General features: G+C 45.0%; 1 protein-coding gene across 7 annotated transcripts in view; it reads right to left on the bottom strand.

The window, feature by feature from the left end:
- Positions 1–15,860, bottom strand: part of ATXN1 (ataxin 1) — a 201,406-nt gene that overhangs the window by 75,814 nt on the left and 109,732 nt on the right. For all 7 annotated transcript variants that reach the window (XM_010708325.2, XM_010708326.2, XM_010708331.2 and 4 more), the window contains one exon: positions 5,169–5,292. The gene's annotated coding sequence lies outside the window, so the exon portion shown is untranslated. The remainder of the gene's footprint in view (positions 1–5,168; positions 5,293–15,860) is intronic.

Consider the following 15,860-nt stretch of genomic DNA (forward strand, 5'->3'; position numbering starts at 1 on the left):
GAAAGTGATATTCTAAGAGCCACAGGACTCCTGTGTTTTGGCCAGCTCCACCCTTGCAAATACCAGAGCACCTTCCATGCCATGCTATCATCTGCAAAGCTGGGCTTTGCTCCCAATGCTTCTCCCTGATTTACATCAAAGCCCTTCACATCAATGAGCACTGCCAGCAAGGACCTGAAGCTTCTCTAGCTAACAGCATCAAGTCAAAAAGAACGACTGCAAGGAACGTCATTGAACTATAGAGATGCTTCTTTCTTGCAGAGCACAGGGCAGCACCCTGGCACTGTAATCATTAACAGATGCAATTCACCTGCCTTCCTTGCTTCGCTTACTCGCTCCAGTGCACTATGACTGCCTGGACTTCCCTAACGGCAAATCATGAAACCAAGCTGACAGCAAAAAGCTTGGGCAGCAGCTAAAGCGACTGCCAAAGAGAAATCTGTTTGCTCAGGCAAAAGCTGTTCTCAGTCCAAACATGGGAGTCATAATCTTACAGCCATTTGCTTGGAAGACAATGAAGGGAAGGCATAGCAGGCTGGGAAACTGCAGCTCGCCACAGCACAAGAAGAGAACGATCTTTGTGCCCAGATTTCCTCGCTCTGCAGGATAAGTTTTACAAAGCTGACAACCGGTAGCAACATGTAGTGGCCCCAGGCACCATGCCTGCCTATCAAAGACTTGGATTTTAGCCCTGGAGAAATTATAACTTCTCAGCTCTCTGGAAGCTCTACCGGCCAAGAAGAAGGCCAGTGAGTAACGACTGGCCTAAGTAATGATTAGCTTAATACTGGATTGCAAAGTGCAATGTAGGGGTGCCTGGGGTGTAGGAAGAACAAAGGGGACAGAGGTAGGAGGAGGATCCCTTGAATGTGACTGGCACAGCATGTCTACTGGTTACAAAAGGCAACTCACTGGGGCTGCTACAACTGCAAAGTGCTGCTGTGGTTGGGACTGGCACATCAATGGAAAGCATGGAGTCGGCAGATCAGCAACAGAGGTGAGGGAATGGGAAGCTCGGTGACTTGGGTTGAAAAAGACATCAGGAGAGAGGTTAGGAGCACATGGACATGGATAAAGAGGCACCTGACCTCAAGGCGGTCCCCCAGCACTCATGCCTGAGGGCACTGTCACCACATATTCTTCTATGGGGCTGAAGCCACCCAAACACCACTCTGCTGGGTGGGAGGTGGGCCCAATCCAGCCCCATGTGCTGCACTCAGAAGGTCTTCTGCAGCACCCACTGTAATCCAGCATTCATCTGTTAAAATAAGCTGCCAAACCTAAGGCTGGAGTTACGGTCAGAGGCGTTCCTTTGTTGCAGCATTGCAAGAACCAAAGTGTTCCAATTTCCTCTCCCAAATGTCAGCCTTGAGCCACACTGGTCCGTCCGTCGGAAGCATGTGATGTGAAACAGAAGCCAGAAAATAAGACTTTCTGAATAAACATTTATTTGGTGAGAAATACTTCTGATTTTTGGCAGAGAAATGTCAGAAACCTGAAGCCCTATGTATAGCATGCCTACAGAATGCAATTTCTATTTAAAGGGAAGCTGCAGCTGTCTGTAGCTCTTAATGAAGAATAATGCCTGGGAACAAATTACTGCTGTTCAGAGAGACATTTCTCAAATGACAGCGATACTGCCCCTTCTCTCTCCCCCTGTGGATCTGGAGCAGCAGGCACCGGGCAGTTGTTGGGAAGAACGGACCACAAAACTCTTTCATCAGCAGCCTGGTGATTTCCATGGAAAACTATGAAGTGCTTGAGCGCACAGCTACAAAAGCAAGTGCGTTCAGAGACACGAAGGCTGCATATGACACAACCTCCCTTCACTCCTGCCAGGTGCGTGCTGCTCATCACAGTCACTGTGCATCAGTTTCAACCACGCAGCGGACTCAGTGCTGACAGCGCTCTCAGCAAAGCGCTGCCAACCCCAATGGCTCTGGGTTTCCCCGCAGAGGGGCTGCCACGCCGGCAGCCTGGGCAGGAGAAGCAGGTGATGCTCGAGGGAAAGGGTGCGCCTGGGCTGCCGTGCCCTCGGCAGCGGCTCAGGAAGCAGTGCTGACATCAGGAGCTGCTCCCTCCTGGCCCAGCCAGCGTGCAGGATGCCAGGAAAAACAGGAGCGAGGGCTGCCAGGGGAGCAGTGTGAGCAAAATAGAGGGAAATAAGGAGCTGGGAAGGCTGAGAATGGGGTTGGGGCTGAACACAGCCCCGGAGATGCCCTCCTGCAGGCAGCTCTCCTCTGAAGTCACGCCCTGGGAGGCTGCAGGAGAAAGGCACGGGAGCGTTTACTACCCTGTCAGCTGCAGTTTGCCCAAAATAACAGCTCCAGATATGAGATCAACTGAATACACAAGTGTTGGTTATTGACACATATTGGGTTTAGAGATTTATTTTCCATTTCCCACTAAGTGTGCCAGAGGTTTCAGCACAAGTGCAAAAAAAACAAACAAAAAATCACCACACATGAAGAAAAGCCCACGAGTGAGAAACATGCAGTTTCTTCACTGCTCCTGTCAGAATTGCACTTGTATGGCTAGCAGTCCAAAAAAGATGTGGTGCACATTTTTAGGATGGAAAAAAACTCAGAGTACCTACACTTCACTAGAGAATTATCAAACCTTATGCTGGAACTCACAAGGTACCCTACTGCAACAGCAAAGCAGCCTCACCTTCCTCTGTTTTGCTCCCTAGCTAGGGGAAATAGCAGTCCTCCTTAAGAAACCCTCCTGACATCTCTCCTTCTCCCCGCAGAAGCAGAATATGGACTTGATTTGTATAAGCTCTGCTATCCCAGCACTTTACTTCATCCAGATGAGGAGGGCAGGAGAAAGGAAGCGAGAACGTGGTGCTGTTTAGTAAACAGGCAGTTTCTAGGTGGATCCGGGACGCTGGTCCCAGCTTACTGTCCCCCCCCCGCACTGAAGTTTGCTTCGGTGGCAGGAGGAGGAGGCGGAAGGGATGAGAGCAGCGGGGAGGGTCTGTGCTTTCCCTGCGTCTTAACGTGACAACACCCTGCGATCACTCGGGGAAAAGAGAGCGGTGCTTTTAAGGAAAATCATTGCGTGCTGGCATTTCCTTTCAGCACAAAGGGCAGCAGTGCCAACCCCCTCCCCTGCTCCAGGTACTTCTCTCTGCTAGAGAGGCTGATGCTGGAAGAAGAGGAGCCCGGCTGATGCCACCTTGCCACCACTGTCCTCTAGGCAAAGGTGAGAAAACACACCCACAAGAAACTCCTGAAGAGCTCTCCATTGCCTAGAGTGACCCCCTCCAAACATCCATCCTCAATGCCAGGCTGAGAGCCATTCTCAAGAGCACTTTATATTATCTGTACCTGGAGAGGTGTCCTACTTTTTCTTCACAAGCCAGAGCCTCATGAATGTAATTCAGGGTTTCGGCACCTCAGCAGCAGGCCACAGCACTACACTTGCAGTGGGCTTATTTTAAACCACTGAGGACAGGGCAGAATGCAATAATCACAACACCTCACATAGACACTCCATCCTCTGCAGTGGCTGACAGTTCCTTCCCTCCTCATGAAGCTTATCTGGCTGATCCTAAACACCCAGACGGTCTGTATAGCACCCAGGGAATGCTCTCCTCACATGCAGTGCTGCTGCTGCTGCAATCAGCAGAGATGATTGAGACATCCTGAGGAAACACCTCCCGCTATCCCAACATTTTCACATGCTAGAGCAGTTTATTATCATCATTATTATCCTTTAAGGCTGCTCCCCTCTGCTCTAGGATGTCAGTCTGCAAAGTAAGCCCTTGTGGTTTCAAAGAAGTCTTTCAAAGTGTGGGAATAAGCTGATAGGGCTACATCTGCTTGGATACACAGACAGTGAGAAGCTCCAGGTCTCAGAGGTCCCTTATTCATCTTCTTGCGTTATTAACTCAGCAGCTTAGTGTTAGTAGTTACTAACAATTTCAAACGTTAGCCTTGTTAACTATTTCACTGTTGATCAAGGCATGTAGGAAAGAGGAAAGACGACAAAGGTTCCTCTGTGTCTCCTGTAACGTTTGTTTTGCAAGCAGCCTTTGGAAAGCAGCACCACTTAGGTTCTATCTCAGTCTGCTCCCAAAGCAGGCAACCCAAACACGTAAGCAAGCCAAAGGAGGGCATCTGACTTCCAGGGAGCTAGAAGGAATGCATAGGAGTCAGAAAAAAAGAGCTCCATTTACTAAATTTAAGGAAAGCACAACAACTAATTTACTCAAACTGTTAGACTCTGCAGCTGTATTATCATCACTGACATCCTGAAGGACTACTCAATAATGGTTCAAATATCAACTCACCTAACTTTGAAATTTTCAAGGTTTTCTTAAGATCACAAAATAAGGGTTATTCTCAGACTTGGTAGGCAGAGAATTCTCGTTTCCTCTGCTTTTCAGGATGTTTACATCTGATCTGCACATTTACCCATTTCAACCCAGATATGCAATGAGCTTCACAATAAAAACAATGAGTATATAAATATTAATGCCTTCTCTTTAGCCTTCACTCATGGAAGGGTCTCTTTTATTAAGGGCTGAAGGACCAAAGTCTTAATTTTGTGAGTGTTTTCTCTCTGAAAATATGCTACTCCAATTCCCATGAGCACAAATTTCCAAGAGGAACATTTGTATAGAAATGTACAGTACTCAATTTAATACAGCAAACTGATCAAAGGAACATAAATTTGGAATATCAGATGCAAATAACCTCTAATTTGGAAGCAGTCAAATGATTTCAATCAATGTATGACCAGGTATAAAATTACCAAATCTGAACTGTATGTTGAACTGTTGTCCATAATATTTTTCATTTTTGTTAGGCTACACCATCATAAGGCCTTCAAAAGCAGGATTACAGATTTAGCTAAAAAACAATAATGATGCATTACATAATTGTAATGGTCCAAGGGAAAGAAACCCAACATCATTCCTCAGTTATCACTATTCTGCCCTTGAAATCATGAAAAAAATAAACGAAGTAGAAGAAGAGAGTGGGAGGGAAAGAAATTAGAAGTCTGGTTTTGCAGCCTAACCTCCAAACAACTACTCTTTGGTTTCAGCACAGCAAAAAGATGCCCAACACATCCCAGGTACTGGAGCAAATGTTACAACACAAATACCCCCACACAGAAAACACAATTGCAAATACGCATTATTGCTGCTAGGAACTCACAACATTCACTATGTTCTTCTCCAAGGAACTCAGGATTATCCTTTAGCATGAAGATTTTTCAGAAGCTGTTGGATTGCTCAAAGGTCCTCAATGGCTTTCCTCTTTCAAATGAGGTGAGATAGAGCTGTAAAAGATAAGTAAAACAAACTAAGAAAGGAAAACGAGAAATAAAAGGAGGAAAATCTATACAGCTCTTCAGCAAATGCACAATCAATTCATACATTTCCTTGAAGAAAATGCATTTTTAATGGGCTACCAAGATGAAGATTCCAGTGTAGCGGGTATGTCAAATGCTGATCTAGAATAGAAAGAGTCATTTGCACTGCATCCTTATTATCAACAATTAAAACCCAGTTCAGAGTTGCTGAAGCATAATGAAACTGTTCTTGGATAAATTCAATTGCTATAACAAGTGAGGGGAAAAAAAACAACCAGCTACTCTGGGTCGTTTTGAATAATGTCTGCAAGTAAAGCCCAGGAAGTGCAAGAATACTTTTGTTTCCAATGAACTTCTCTCAAGGAACAAGAGCACCTATCTGTTTCTGCAGTTATCTGTAATACTGCAACAGAGAAGTATTGAAACCAAAAATATGCATACACACATTGCTACTCTTCATTGGGAAGTATTTTTACACAGCTGAGATTTTTAATAATGTGCCTTTCTTTCATATTTATTTGACAGTATTTTTCTGCAAGCTACCTCTTAATTTTAATTTTAATTTTTACCAGCTACCTACCAGACATCAAGCTACCCTGAGCCTTTTTACAGTGGTTTGGGAACCCCATCATGCTACCTTTTTAATGGAACTCCACAATAATATTTAGTACAGAGTGTTTTTCCATAGTGCCCAAATTGAGCCTTTATTTTCTTCAGTTGTGTTCCCATGGGCTATCTATGCTTCTCAAATTCTTGGTGTCCTGTCCTGTTACAAACTCTTCCTATTTCTTTGACATAAGCCTCCTCAAACATTTAGTATGTTATTTCAGGATTCACATGCATAGAATCCACCCTAATGGGGCTGCAGTGGAATCCACATACCGATGTGTGCAAAACAAAGATATACACCTGAGATAGTCCCAGCTCTCTTTACGTTCAGTGGAGAACGGTAGGCAGCTTAGAGAATAATTAATATGACTTATCTTAAACATCTGCTTTAGGACAGAATGAATCATTCTCCAGAAAGGTCTACTTCTCTCCCTCCATAAAGTAAGTCTAGACACTTAGCTCAGATTGGATGACTACAGATGAATGCAGATGAATCTCACCCTACGTGAAAGCAGGAAACAAGTCAGACAGACAAGAGCATTCATGGGTGAAGAGTAAAGGGAAGACAACGCAATGGTAGTAGGCGAGGGAAACACTCAAAGTTACAGCCCACAGAGAGCCCATTTTAGTTTAACAACAAAACCCTCCAAAACCCAAACCAGCAACTGCCCAACTGATCCAGACAGCTTTGGTGTAAGACTACCACAATCCACTGGCTGAGGTGAAGTCCTCAAAAAGCAGTGCCCATAAATGTTTGCTACCTCTACCATCTGGTTGTGACTCTCCATTGCACACTGGCAATGACGATGATGACTGGTCTTAGTTGCACACATCTCCTTGAGGGATTGTAGCAATGCAATACACCTCTTACAAAAGCCTCCTTCATTAAGAAACCCTGACCTAGAATTACAGCTCCTCAGTGACTCAGGCACTGTAACCTAAAGATCCTTTGGATACCCAGGCCCAGGACTTTGGTCAACAACTCTTCCTCTCTGATAAAATGGGACGCTGCTGCTTATTTGACAGAGAAGTACAGTCAGACGTGGTCTTACAAGCTTTGTAATGATAGAAATCCAACCAAAAGGAGTAAAAATACAACTTCTAAGTCGACCCTCAACATTTTGTTTAACCTTTAACAGTTTATACTCAACTGAGAAGGCTGTGAGGTGACCTCACTGCAGACTAAAGGAAGCCTACAAACAGGAGGGGAGTCAACTCTTTGAAAGGGTAGGTAACAGCAGGACAAGGGGAAATGGCTTTAAGTTGAAGGAGGGAAGATTTAGGTTGGATGTCAGGCAGAAGTTCTTTACAGAGAGAGTGGTGCGGTGCTGTAACAGCTGCCCAGAGAGGTTGTGGATGCCCCGTCCCTGGAGGTGTTCAAGGTCAGGTTGGATGGGGCCCTGGGCAGCCTGGTCTGGTATTAAATGGGGAAGCTGGTGGCCCTGCATGCAGCAGAGGGGTTGGAGCTTGATGGTCCTTGAAATCCCTTCCAACCCAAGCCATTCTATGATTCTGTGACTTACTTTTTTTTTAAAATGAGGTGAATTTCAAAGTAACAGAAAAACAAAAAACCTCTCAAAATACTTAAAACATCTCGTGCCTGAGTGTTAAAAATGAAACGTCACTATTTTCAAAATCAGTTCTTCTGGTTCTTTTCCCCCAGTAATTTGGCAATTAAAACATTTCTAAAAATTTCATTCTTAATTTTCATTGCTTCCCTCAAAAAATCACCCAACACATATCTCTCGTTATACAACATTTTGGTGACTCTGAACATGGATTGCAAAGAACTACCAGAAAATACTTAGCATTTCAGCAAAAATTACATGGCTTCCAACTATTTTTAATATGAGCAGAGGTTTTTATTCCAGGCATATGTTGTCACCCATACCAAATCCTGCTTGCATCTATTCCTTCATGCCACCCTCTAGAGTAAGCCACCCCTAACACTGCGCTGAAACTAACTTTGGTCAGCAAATGTCTTTCTACTAACTTCAATAGGCTGGATGAGGATTCTGATTTCAATTTAAACAAGGCCATGATTGACTGTACAAAGACTCAAGTCATGGAAATAAAAGCCCTGCATGCTAAATATGCAGTTATCTTGACACCAGTTTCCAGTTTGTGTTGCAGGCTCCTTCCAGCATGAGGACACCAGAACAAGTCAACACGAAGCACCTATTTGACATCATGTACTGGCAATCTGTAGCAACTATCCTTGCACCTGCACTCATTTCATGGGAAAGATGGCATGAAGCAAGGCAACCAACCCCTAAGGGGAAGAAGGGTGAGAGAGCTGGTATTTACCAGAGTACATATATATGCACCATGCACACAGCCAGTTAATATGGAGCAGATGATACACTGCAAATTCATAAGCTAGTTTCATCTGCAGCAATGTGCTTGACCTTACCCTTTAGCAGTTGTTTCTGTAAGGGGCAAGTTGCAAGTTGCCTATAAATGTTCCCAGCCATCTTTATGCTTAAGATTTAAAAACAGCATAGCACAAACTTCAGGACATGCATGGAGACACCCTGCTTCTCAAAGCACACTCCTCTCCTGTACAGCTGAGTGCTCATGCTCCAACCAGGACAACCTTTTTGCTATGCAGTATCTGGCACTTTGCTCTTTGTGGAGAAGGGGAATGAGTTCTAGCTCTGAGGGACCATCGAGGAAGGAAGTGGGCTCCATCAGGCAAATATCTCATCCTCTGTTCCAGAACAAACAGCTTTCTTTCACCCTTGTCTACATTTGGAGCAGCTATTCTGAAAGTGTGGAAAATACAGACACAAGTACAATGTGATTCTGGTTTGTAGTACCAACAAAATTTCATCCACACTTTGCCATCAAAGTTTCAACAAGGTCAATAAATCATTATCAAATATACAACATATATATATATGATGGCTGAACCTTATTCATACAGTTCATAACCATATTACAGATACGATTACTGACCACACTTCTGCTATTAGCAGGAACCACTGCCCAAGGAGCCTGGTTTTCATGGTCCCACAGCATTCTGGTTATTCAAATATAACAGCATACCCTGCCTTTGAGCCCTAAGAAGGGCAGTGAATTGACAAATTAGAAGTGAAATGGAGATTAACAGACCTCAAATCTAAGAATGAGGAAATACTTTGGGGGAGTATTTAGATAATAAAATTGGACCCCAGGGCAATCAACAAGTAAGACCCACAGTACAAGCAATTGCAAACTGGCCAAACCAAGAAGCAGAAAGCAGCTCTGTGCAATACACTGCATTTATTCCAACAAAAGGTCATGCTCTCCACCTTGCTTTGAAGAGGAGGCAGTGAGAAATCACCATTTCTCCAGTCCTTTCCTGCAGGCTTTTAATTGTTGTTTCTTACTCTCTTGCCTCAGATAATTCAGTTTTCCTAATTCACAAATCAGCGTAAGCTAATAAAACTGTTTAAGAGACGGCAACATTGTTCCTGTCTGAGTTGTTCTGTTGTTTGCTATTATCCCACAACTAATCCTTCAACTCAAATAAAACCGTAATTCATTTTCTCCTTTATTCTCCTGTGCATGAAACAGTTGCAGACAAGTTCAGTCCTGCCCTGCCGCAAATGGGAAAGGCGAGGCTGGATCTTTTTGGAGTGTATGTGATTTCAATTGCCCAATGTGCATATCATCTATCATGGGAGGAAACAACTTCTAAAGGATTTCCAACAGGTCTAGCTGAGTTTATGCGCACAGAAAAAAATTTAATGGAAAAGGGAATAAAACCAACTATTGCTCAGATTTCAAGTCAATAAAGGCTTCTCCACATCAGTCATGCCGAACTTTACCCATCTGAGAAATCTGCTGACATTTTGTGTAGTGTACAAAGGCTGCTTCTGATGGGGCTGACTCATCTTTACATTAACTGTTCTGCTAGTGTAAAAAGCCTTGAATTACAGTTCAAATTTGGGGGCTTACAGCAAAGCCCTTTCACCCTACCATAAAAGAGGCTCAGTCTGTTTAAGAGCTGGGCATCACTCTAACTTCTGCTTACCACCCATTCCTCGTCCAAAGCTGACAACACGTGGAGTTCAGTTCTCCCCAGCCTGGCCATGTGAGCGAGCACTTCCATGGATTTGCACGTGATCTGCAGAGAAACACCCAACCTCACAGCACCTCAAACCCGCTTTGTGCAGGGTGAATAAACCCTGTCTGGGTGCGAGGGAAAAGTAAATCAAGTTGTCAGCACTTTGCACGTCCTGCAGGTCCTAAAGCAGAAAAGCAATACGCAGCCTGTGAGGGCTCAGACAGCAAGGTCCCCCAGTTTGTAGCAGGGGGAAGAACTTGCATGTTCTCTCCCCCAGCTCTATGAACATGTCCACGGGCTGCTCCAGCCCTTTGCACCTTTTCTCCATGTGAGTGCTGTTTCCAGTGCAGGTACTCACCGGTGAAATGAAGTGCTGCAGGGTGGGAGCATCTGTCTGCAAGCAGCAGACATACAGGACCAGCATGCAAGGTAAGGCTGCATCTCACATCCTCCAGTGTAGAAGCCAGTACTGAAGGTGATCAGAAATTCTGATCAACTAGCATAGCTGTAAGTCATACAGAAATCAGTATCCTGAGATTTAACTTAAAAAAATGGTATTTTTCCCAACTTAAGCTCAGGTAAAGAAGCACTGATCTCAATCCTACTCATTGGTTATACTTCAGTAATAACCACTTTTCCCAATAAGACTTGAGGTTAAACTGTGGTTAGCCCTGCACTTAGTTTCTGAGGTTCTCCCCATGAGGAGTGCAGTATAAAATACTGAAGCAGCAAGCAGGCAGGTGGGCTGTGGGTGCGACAGGCAGTGCCATCCAGGGAGAAGAATACTAACGAGTCTGGGTAGTTTTGTCTATGGAGAAACTGAAGAAGCAACTTCTTCTTCCAAGCAGAAGAAATTGGAAAAAAAAAATGCAAATAATCGATAACAATTCAGGCTCAGAGCCTGAACGCTGAACAGATACAAGTAATAAATGTAATCACTCAGGATGCTTCTGTTACACAACAAATGTTTTTCTTTTGTGAAAGCCATTATGCAAAAAATGCAGCTCAGCCACAAGTACAGACAGTGAGCCTCCTGCATGTCGGAGAAACCATAACACACTGCTAACTTGTTGTGGATGCGAATGAGTCCAAGGGCTGTACCTTCATTAAACCCACAGACAGCACTGCACAGGTGATGGCCACAGCACTTCCTGCAAACGCAGTGTAGAACAGAGGACCCAAAAGCTGTGAGCCCCACAGCTCAGCAGCACCAAAATCACTGGCTGAGGTTCCATCTTTGTGCAGCAACTCAGAGACAAACCACCTGGGGAAGACAATTCTGAAGACAAATACCAGCAGGCAGGCTGAGCCCTTAGCCAATGCTTTTCTAGAGGCAGGAGCAATCCCAGGGGATGCCCACCCACCCAGCACTGTGGTGCGGGTGAGCCCAGGCCAGGGCCCTGGGCCAGCAGCAGGATCCAACAGCAATCCAACCTCCTCCTTACACAGAGCTTCCCCGTGGCCTCGAGCAGCAGGTTTGGCCAAGAACAGCCAGAGGAGGGGAAGTTGGGAGCCTGGGGCCGTGCGGACAGACGGGCAGACGCAAGCTCGAACAATGCCATCACGTGAGCATCGCTTCCTTAGGATGCCAGCCCAGAACCCACCCTTACCCTTCTCTCCCTGTTTCCAGCACAGATGCATCTTTTGTGCTTTTGACACAGTACTGTAAAACAAAGGCACTATTGACAAACTTTTTTTTTTACTTTTTTTCTTTTTTGGTAGAATTAAGATGACTTCACTGGCTCACAGCAGAGATTTCAATGATTTCAACACCAAACGCTAAGTAACAGGAACACTGCTTGGCAATAAATCCAGAGATTACCTGTTGAAACATTAATGGCAAACACCTTTTGATGTGGGCTGCTTTATGTGGTGCATAAGCCAGCACTGTAATTATGCATTTCCTTTCTATGAATCTAGTATGTAAACCTGAAATGTTACTGTTTGGGCGTGTGTGTGTGAGTGTGTGTGTGTGTGTGTGCACACGTGTGCCTGTGTTACAGGAAATGCTCTCCAGCTGAGTCTGCGATTCAGCAGTGTAGCTGCACGTAGTACGTCTGCAGCGGGACCTCAGCCCTTTCATTCATTGTGCACCAAGCAGAGGGCTCCAGCAATTGCCACTCCGAAGACAAATGCCAGCATGAGTCATAGCAGTCGGAGTGCAAACATGTTTGCTGTCGGGTGACTCATAATATCACATCCTGAATTCGCAGACCTTCCTATAAATAATAATTTCTGCTATTGTTGTATTTCTTTGATACTACGCAAGCTTAAGCGCGACGCTGAATCTACAGCAGCTTTCCTGACTACGAAGAAAATGTTTTTCTACTCATCCCTTTTGTTCTTGACCACAGGCATCTGCCTGTAGTAAGCTGTCCGTGGTGACTGAAGAAGTAGTTGTGTCAATCAGACTTAGCAAAATCCAAACATGGCCCAAAACGTGTAACCAGGAAGAGCTACCCAGAAAAAATAGAGTGAACCAAGGCCAAACCATAGGACCTTTTACCTGCTGTACATCCTTTCTCTGCCAGCACTTGGCTGATGCCCTACTTCTGGCATGCCTTAGCACATTCAGCATGCAGACAAGGGGAACGTCATGTTGGTGTGGGATGCAGCCCAGCAAAGTGGCAACACATGGAGCATGGGCATGGAGGGACTGGCCTGTCACCCTGCCAGATTACCACATCCACACGGAGCAAAAGGGAGAGCAAAAGCTTCAGGAGCTCTCTGCTTTGGTACAGCACACAGCCGTTGTTTCTTCACACCTGGTAACAAAATTAATGCACTGTAATAATTGGTAATGATTACCAATTCAGGAAAGCATCTGCATCAGAAGAGCCATGTAAGTGCCTTTTCAAATAGGGCGGAACTTAATCAGGTATGTGGCCAAATTTATTCTGGAGGGTGCTGATAGGAACCTCTGAAATCTCTGCTAGCAAGAAAAAAAACAAACAACTAGGACTTTGTGAAAGGCTTTGTGGGGATTTTCTTACTTAATTTTCAGTTAGGAATCGATTCTCTTTTTACGTGAAAGAGAATTCATACATGTACTAATCTCTTCACATCAAGTCAAGGCAGTCTTGCCTTCCTCTCATTGTTCTGTAGAGTAACCACTCAGAAGTTCATTTCTGATACCTTTCTCAGGCAAAATAAAAGGCCTCTTAGAAAAATCTTATTGCTAAAACAATGGAATTCTCCCGGGAATGACTTCGTTATGGAAATGAAGTGACAGCTTCTTTTATCTAGCCAAGCAGCAAGTCTGCATGTATAAAAGGTATTCTGTGCACAAAGTACAGTGAGTGGGAGGACATGAAAATGCTATTTTTAATCCCAATTTCAGCATTCCTCCCATACAGATCTCCTGGAATAATAACAGCAACAACAATAATGATAATTAATAATGCCAAAAAAGGAGTATCATGTCTTAAAGGTGACTGTCATGTGAGAAAGGAACTCATAGTTAATGCCTTGTAAAATTTGGGACAAATGAAAAAAAACAATCACTTGACATTGAGCCATGAGTTTTGTGAGATTTGCAATTTGCCTCCCTAACTTTCACACAGTTACAGAAGAAAAAAGCAAAAAAAAAAAAAAAAAAATAAGGCAAATAAGTTATTACTACAAACAACATGTGCTGCACCTCTACTATTTGCTTTCTTGCAGCGATTGATGCTTTCAGAAATGCTGCTATCCCTGAAGTTAACAACCAAGCTGAGGCTCTTAACGTTCAGCTAAGTACGTGTCACAGTTTTCGACTTAGGAAAGAAAGAAAACCCAAAGAAAATCCAGGACCTGGCGATGTTTCCAAATGCACTGTAAGCAAGGGCAGAATGCATGCTTTGGCTTGAGGACTGGAAAACACCCCCAAAAGACCCTTCTCTGCTTCACTGGCTTCGGGATCCATTCCCCAAGTAATTCTAACAGAGCAGTGACAGCAGATTAACACACACAGAGAAAGCAGGAGCCAACCCTTCCACTCTACCAGGAATATGCTAGCTTCAGTGGGCCTGGTGCGCGATTATCTGAAGGCAGAAGTTAGCTCTGATTATTCCAAGATTGTTATTTGGTTGGGCTATCTCCTACCGGTGGTAATTAGGACAAGCCTTTGCATTTCACACCTAATAAAAATTAACGAGAGTGAGCAGGCAGTAACAAAAGACCCAAGATGTGCAACTCAAGACTCATTGGTGCGATCACACTTGGAGCAGCCCTGCCACTAGAAAGCCCCCATTTCACACAAAATTGGAGCAAATGCAGAAATGACAGGTGCTATCTCTGCTGTTCCTGCAGCAACATGTCACAGTCTGGCACTGCCTGGCCCAAGCGGCTTTCCTCTGGGTCCTCAGTCTGCTTTTCTGGTCATGTAAAATCCTCACTGGAAGCAGGGCTGGATCCAGATGATCTTTAAGGTTCCTTCAAACCCAAGCCATTCTAAGACTATGATCATATGATCAGTAGTAGCGTGACTCATGCACAAACCATTGCCTTTGGCACCTCCCAGCGTGGCAGCTACCATCTACTCTCAACAGCCACCGCTTACAGACTGTTCAGGGCATGCTTGAAGGCACTTCTGCTCTCTGACTCTCCTAGAGGAGAAGATTTCTTTCCATTTTTCCATTTAATTATGGTGGTAACAGAGAAAAAAAAAAACGTAGGACTGGAAGAAGTGAGCCCATTTTTCATTTCTGTCCATTGCCTGCTGCTAAAAGTGCTCTCTGCTGGTCACTCACCCAGCTCAGTGCCAATGCAATGCTTGGCTGGACACGTCACCAGTACTTAACCCTCAATAAAATTAAACACAATAATACTTAGCACTCACTGAGACTTTTACATATTAGAAACACTATAAAAAAATTAACTGCACACTCACACTGTAACACCCCTGCAAGGTAAGTGTTATTATTCATGCCTTATGCAGAGGGGAATTCCACTGGAGAAAGGATAATTGACCTGCCCAAAGCTATGCAACACAGGTGCTCCTGTTTCCTGGTCCTCTGCTTATTCCAGCAGACCAATTTCAGCCTTTCCTGAAACTCGCAGCAAGTCAGATTCCTGCCATCCCTTCCACTTCTTTCTGCAGCTGAAGGAAGTGAGGGAGCAGCTCCTTTGTTGCACGTGGGGAATGTGAGAGTGGTCCCAGAGGGACCAGCGCTGACTGAGCAACAGCATTCCTGCCTCCACCTCCATGCAGCCAGATAACAGGGCCTGCAGGAACACTACCAGCCCTTTCCACACACACTAACATTTTAAGTCTCTATGGATGCCCTCTAGTCCTGGAGCAGGGGCAACATGGGACAAGCGAGCAAGCAGTGGCCTCATCTGTGTGGGTCAGGACCCAGTTGGCAGCACTCACCATGGCTGGTCACCGTGTGGCTGGTCCATTCTGCAGCAGGGCCTGCTGTACATGGCATGGATCTGAGCGTTTAACCACCTCTGGAAGGTGAAAGCCCTTTGCCTTAATTGGTGGGGCTCGTGCCTCTGGGCCTGCTACCACTGCCTCATCATGGCTTCATAGGCAACGTTTTAAGAACCGCCTCACAGCAAAGCAGCGCTTAAACCAACAGTAGCACTTGATCCCACCTACTCGAACCACCTGCCCTAGGTTGGGAGGAATGCCATAACCAATCATACCCCAGAGGAATTGGTTCCCCATACTTCAGTCAGAAAGGACCAGACCTCCGGGACACGGCGACCCTCGCTCACTCCACTGGGAGGCAGTGGGCAGAAGTCCCACGTAATGTAACCAGCACAAAGTCGTGGCCGTGGGGGAGAACGTGGCAATGCATGGAAAATGTCATCGGCCAAAAGGCAATTAGCAGCCAGGCTAAATGCAGAAGCAGAAGGGAGTGGTTTCCTAACAAAACAAGCCTTGTTA

Source organism: Meleagris gallopavo, chromosome 3 (genome assembly GCF_000146605.3).
Source record: "Meleagris gallopavo isolate NT-WF06-2002-E0010 breed Aviagen turkey brand Nicholas breeding stock chromosome 3, Turkey_5.1, whole genome shotgun sequence".
Classification (NCBI taxonomy): domain Eukaryota; kingdom Metazoa; phylum Chordata; class Aves; order Galliformes; family Phasianidae; genus Meleagris; species Meleagris gallopavo.